This window comes from Microtus pennsylvanicus, chromosome X (genome assembly GCF_037038515.1).
Source record: "Microtus pennsylvanicus isolate mMicPen1 chromosome X, mMicPen1.hap1, whole genome shotgun sequence".
Classification (NCBI taxonomy): Eukaryota; Metazoa; Chordata; class Mammalia; order Rodentia; family Cricetidae; genus Microtus; species Microtus pennsylvanicus.
Window position 1 is genome coordinate 132,548,658 of NC_134601.1, and position 6,000 is coordinate 132,554,657.

Below are 6,000 nucleotides of genomic sequence, written 5' to 3' on the forward strand. Positions count from 1 at the left end.
AGGAAAGCCTAAAGTGTGTGATGGCTGGTTTAGTTCGGTTTGGAAATTTAATATATTAAACTTTATCCATTTTTAAAAGTTTTCAATAATTTATTTTCCTTACTCAGCATTAAAAAAAAAACCCTCACTCACTTTTTTGGCCTGGTGAACATGGAGGTGAATTTCTACTTCCATGGCTTTTATATAACCAACACATGCAACTCTGAAGCGGAAAAGCTAAAGCCAAATGCAAAAGGATCATACTAGTTTGAGAATCATGTTGGCCCTCTTTAATGACCTCTTTTTCTGTAAAGAACAAAAAGGTTCATGTGTGCGCCAGTCCACAAAAACGCCAACAAAGACCGGCCTTTGGATGAGGAAAGGTTCCTGGAGTCCAAGAAAAAGAGAGTTTAAAAAACTTAAACTCCAAGGATGAATTCACCAGGAAAAAGTGCTCCAATGACTGATCTGGAACATGGCATAGTTTATTTTAAGTCTGTTTTTTTTTTCTGCCCTTCTATTTTGCTTACAGTAAAGAAGTACTGATCAGTGCGTTGTGGGACAAGGGGAAATGCAACAGCTCTGAAATTCAACCCGAGAAATTACCAATACATTTATAAAGTATGTGTAAAACGGAGTCTCACTGGTTTTTAATGCTTCAACTTCTGGTTTCCCTCATTTACTCGGTGCAGCTTCCACTGACGTTATCACACGGACTCACGTCCAACTCCAGGCAACAGATTTGTTCTGCAACGTTCATAAAGGTAAAAAGTGCGTCAAAGTTAAACTAAAGCTTTCTTTCCACTACTGGGAAAGGCACTGGAGCGCAGGGCTCCAACGCCTGGGAAGCAGCAGCTAAGCGCTTTGGGCAGCAAAAGGGAAAATGCACATACACCAACTTCTTTGCCCAGACCGTCTGGACTGGATTTCACTAAGACCCACGCGAAACCCTTGGTGGATCCAAAGCAGGAACGAGCAGAAGCTGGCCTCGGCTGCAGGCTTTTTCAGCGAACGCCACCCAGCCCTATCCTCTGGACAGGCGTCGCAGGCAGCCGAGCTCCCCGATTTCAAAGCTGGGCGGGCTTGGCGCCCTTTGGCAAGGAAACTTCGGGCAGCCTGGGGACCCTGCCCCGAGAACAGGGCTGGGCTCCCGGGGAGATGCCGCCCCACACTGGCTGGAACCAGCCTGTCCACCTCCTTCACTGGCGGCCAGACAGGGGACGCCAGCTCCGGAGGAGACCGTGGTGGCAGACGAGCGCTCTCCCCGGCTTGCTGTACCAGGGGGCTCCTCGGGTGGGCTGGCGGCCGGCGGCCGGGGAAGGACCTGTTGGGAAAAGGGAAGCCCATTTGCCTTTACCTGTCACCGAGGTCCGGCGCGGCGGAGCCCGTGGTCACCGGCGGTGGGCAGAGCGCTCAGTTGGCTCTGGCGTTGCACACAGCGAGTAGAGCGAGCGCCCCACGTAGCCGGCAGAGCTTCATTCACACAGCCCAGCCGGGAGGAGGGGGAGCGGAGCGGGAGCGCGGCTCATGTGACAGGCGCCTCGGAGTATCAGCTCTGCCCAGACGGCGTCTGCGCATGCGCGCCACGAAGGACCCTCTCCTGGCACCTCGGCCCAGCCCGAGGAAAACCGCGGCCGAGAAGCAGCTGCTGGGAGGAGTTTCTACACGCGCAACCGCAATAGGGGAGCTGGGCTTGCAGCCATATTTAATGAGGATTGGGCGGATCCAACCCAAGTACTGGGCGTGTCAGTTGCATTCGGAAAAAGCAATGCTCCACTGGGTTTCATTGTTCGCAGATTGCCTACCTTGGTTTTGCTTTTGTCTTTAGAACAAACTGTTTACCCTGAGCGACTTGCCCACGGCGTAATAGTAGAAATACATAACTAATAACAGCAGACCACATATTTAAGCCTCCTATACACCAGGCATTGTTCTAACTCCTATACTTTATTCATTGCATTTAATGCTCACAAGAACCCATGAAGCACGTATCATTGTTTATCCATTTTCACTCGTAAAAATGCAAAAGCACAGAAAGGCTACATAGCGTTTGCAATCTCACACTGTAGTAGCAATAGGAATAGTGATCAAATACAGTGATGCTTGGCAGCAGCCTATTTAATCCAACACAAGAAATTCAGTACTGCAGTTAGTCATCGGGATTAGCTCCAATTTAATCATCACCAAGCAAAAGCTCAAGGTGACACATACTTTTAATCCCAGCACTCGGGGATTTAAAGGCAAGAGAATCAGGATTTCAAAGTCATCCTAAGCTACATAGTAAGTTTTAAGCAGCCTTGCTACAGGACACTGTCTCAAAAAACAAACAAACACAACACAAAATGAAGGCTCAGATTCCACCTAAGGTTTCTCTTTCTTCAAAGCCATTTCAAACAATTAGAAGAAATATCCCATTCTGAGTTTTTAAAAGAATGAACAGGCCAGACAAATAGAGTGCAGCTAATTCATTCACTGGAAGAACTAAGTCCATATCCTCAGCACAAGTAATCTACCTGGAACCCAGGTACTCAAATTCAGAATCCGCTACAGTAAGTAATATTTTTTTCAATTTTCTTCCAATAGGGTCTCATTCTTCAGCCCTAGCTAGCCCGAAACCCTCTAGATAGACTAGACTGGCCTTGAGGTCCCAGATTCCCCTATTTGTGCCTCCCAAGTGCTGGGATTGTAGACCTGTGCCACCACACTAAGCTTTTTCGTTTTTCTCTTTGAGAAGTGCATACATAAAAACAATAAACTATAGTCCTATACACTCCCATTTGCCCCTCCAACTCTTTCCATATTTTCCCCCAAAAACCTCCCCTCCTAATTTCATATCTTATTTTTTATTGCCCCAATAATTAATCCAATTAGTGCTGCCCATATGAGTGTGGAGCCATCTAGGAGACCAGGAGAAATCGACCAGAGGCCACACCCTCCAAGAAGAGGTTTCTCCCCCTGGAGGCTATCAACTGCCCACAGCATCCCTAGCCTCTCAGTAAGGAGTAGAGTGTGGGAAGCATCTCTCCCATCTAGGTGGGAATTTTAGCGGCTTGATCTTGCTCATGCCTTGTGTACAGAGGATTGTCTTTCACAGTGCTCCTCTCCATTCTCCAGCTCCTACATTCTTTCAAGCTCATCTTCTAAGATGATGCTTGGGCCTAACTGGGGGTGGGCTTGAGAACTGTGTCATTTAGATTTATCTAGAGCCCTCAGTTGCTTTCTTGAACTTAGATCAGTTATGAGTCTCTGTATTGACTACTGCCCATTGCACAAAGCAGTTCCTCTGACCGAGACTGAGAGCAGGCCAGATCTAGAACTATAAAGATTAGTATTTATAAGACAATCATTTAGCCAAATAAAATTGGCAGGTTCTATCCAAGGACATATGGCCTCCCCAGACAAGTATTTATGAGCAGGGTTACAGAATCTGGCATAAAATCCCTTCCTGTGTGTTACAGGCTTCAAATTCAATCACAAAGCGGTCAGTTATCTATAACATGCCATGCCACTATTGCACCAGTAGGCGCATGCCACCTGGCAGATCAGTATTGGAGCATGCGGGGTTCAGTGCTGGGTAAGACTATTTTTGTGCAGTGAATTTTGAATGCCTACTGCGGACAAGCTAAAGATTTGGAAATATAAAACCTGTATCTGAGCCTTGTAAAGCCTCCGGAGATAAATACATACTACAGCAGAGTCAAGCTTTTGACTAATTTTTAATAAGAACAGCCCACAGCAGGAAAATCATGGCACGGTCATCTCACCAATGAAAAAGATGGGGTCATGATAAGACTTGGGAGAAGAGTGAACTTTAGGGGAATTTCAAAAGAAACCATGCTTTGATAACCTCAAAACAAAACAAGGCAGGCCTGTCACGGGACCCTCACTGGGTGTGGATCTGAACTGTGAAGTGAATCCAGAGTGCTGCATCCTTAGGGACCGTGGAATCGATGTGAGATGCTGTGTCCGGAGAAGCCTTCTCTAAAGCTCTATACCTGAGCCCCAAATCAAAGCTACTTCTGAGTGCCAGTCCCGTTTATGCCTCACACACAAATGGGATGATTTGGCGATAGTAATCATGACAGATGGCTCTGTGAGGCAAACAGCAAAGTCTCTAGTAGCCCATGATGGTGGAGAACAAAATGAATTCTTAGAACACCGTCGCCTCTCGTGCTGCGGCACAGCAGCATATAGGAGGTGTGGATGGTAAGACTAGAGAGTGGAATGGAAACCAAAGGTGAAGAATTGTGAACGCTGAACTGAAATTTGTGCTCAATTCGGAAACAAATGGAGGAAGAATTGTGGAATTGTAGGTTGGCGTGTTTGTGTGCACAGGTATGTGTGCACTGGGAATTGCCTTATGCAAAGTAAGGACACACTTCACCAATGATCTCAGTAGACTGAGCTTTTGAACAAGGCAATCCTTTTGTTAGAACTCTTCCTTAAGTACATAAATCAGGAATGAGTGTTTGAGAAGTGTCTTTCCCTTTTCTGTCTTTTCTTCCCCCGCAACACTGCAGGATGAGAGAACAAGAGATCACTTATGGATTGATCAGAAAGTTCCTCCCCCTGAGAACTATAAATTGAAGGAACAAAAAAAATGCAGTCATAACTAAAGGAATTATTCTGGGAGAGGGGGGAGACCCAAAAAAACAGGCAAGTTTGTCAAAAAATAAAAGTTTCCTCCGGTTAAGGGGTATGAAAAAGACAGGATTATTAGAATCAAATTTATTTCTCAAAGACAAGAACTCAAATCTGCCTCTGCAGAATGAGTGTATTGGCTTTGCTTGAAATGTATAGCTGCTTGAAATGCTTGAGAGGCCTGGGATCTATACAAATTATGAAGAGTCTGTAATACATAAAGATGGCCACTTGGTGTCACCACTGACCGCCAACAGATTGGAGGGATCCAACTGAGAATCACATTTTAAAGGCCACACACACACACAAACACACACACACATACACACACACACAAACACACACACATACACACACACACACATACACACACATACACACACACACATACACACACACACACACACACACACTTCATCTTTTGTGGCTCGAAAAAAGAAAAACAGCCATGACAGTGGGCTCTGAAGTCAGACTGCACGGGAGCAAAACCAACCGGGCCTTGGGAAGCTACTAGCTGGTGTCCCTTTGTTTCTGAGTTACCAGGTTTCAAGCCTCAGGTTTCTTAATGGTAAAATGGCTTGTTGTGTTTAATTGTCTTAATAATAGGGAACGTTAATAATAAATTTAGCACTCAATCAATGCTGCCTAGTACTAATGATAAAAATGATGATGGCAGTGGTGGCAATGATGATTAAGATTCCTTGATTAAGGTCCCCAGATTAAAGAGAAGCTATTTGTGGGGAATATAAATGTGTACCTTTCTGAGCAAAGACATTAAAGTGTGGCGCTAATAAACCAAACTTAACGGTTTCCTCAAAGAATATGGATTCTTGGTGGGATGTGGTGACTCATTCCTGCAATCCTATTCCTTTGTAGACTAAATCAGGAAGGTCATGAGTTCCAGAACAGCCTCGGGTACACCGTGAACTTACTACTGTTCTTCTGATAAATGGACACAGTATCTAACTGCCTTCAAAAGTATCTCTCTAGCCATAGATTAGTGTAGCTCTCACTTCATCAGAGAAGTTTCTTTGGGCAGTGGACAGTGATTACTGTACAAAGGGAGTGCAAGGTTCAGACACAAAGGAAACATCTTTATCACACACACCCTCACAGGCATCAAGACTCAGGGCAGAAAGATTGTAAGAACCAGAAAGAGGCCAGGGAGAACTGAAGCAAAACAGTGTCCTCTGGACACGACAGGACCACTGCCCTCAGGCACACACAGCAGCCGTGACTGCCGGCACAAGTAAGACCTAGTCCACAATCCAGCTTGGACAAGAATGGGCTTCCTCAGACCCTAACCCTAACTGAGGTGTTGTGGCCAATTGATGGTTTCTGAGGAAGGAAAAGTCAGTTTTCTTTAAGGATGTAGCCCCT

The 6,000-nt window shown here is 45.5% G+C and overlaps 1 protein-coding gene across 2 annotated transcripts in view; it reads right to left on the bottom strand.

Annotated features, from left to right (window-relative positions):
• Window positions 1-1,553, bottom strand: part of Clcn5 (chloride voltage-gated channel 5) — a 155,900-nt gene extending 154,347 nt beyond the window's left edge. Inside the window, exons 1-2 of one of the 2 annotated variants that reach the window (XM_075956754.1) lie at window positions 1,337-1,540; window positions 624-726 (exon numbers count right to left, since the gene is read on the bottom strand). The gene's annotated coding sequence lies outside the window, so the exon portion shown is untranslated. Of the gene's footprint in view, window positions 1-623; window positions 727-1,336 lie in introns of both variants that reach the window. The other variant, XM_075956755.1, reaches the window with a different exon arrangement.
• Between the last annotated feature and the right edge of the window lie 4,447 nt (window positions 1,554-6,000).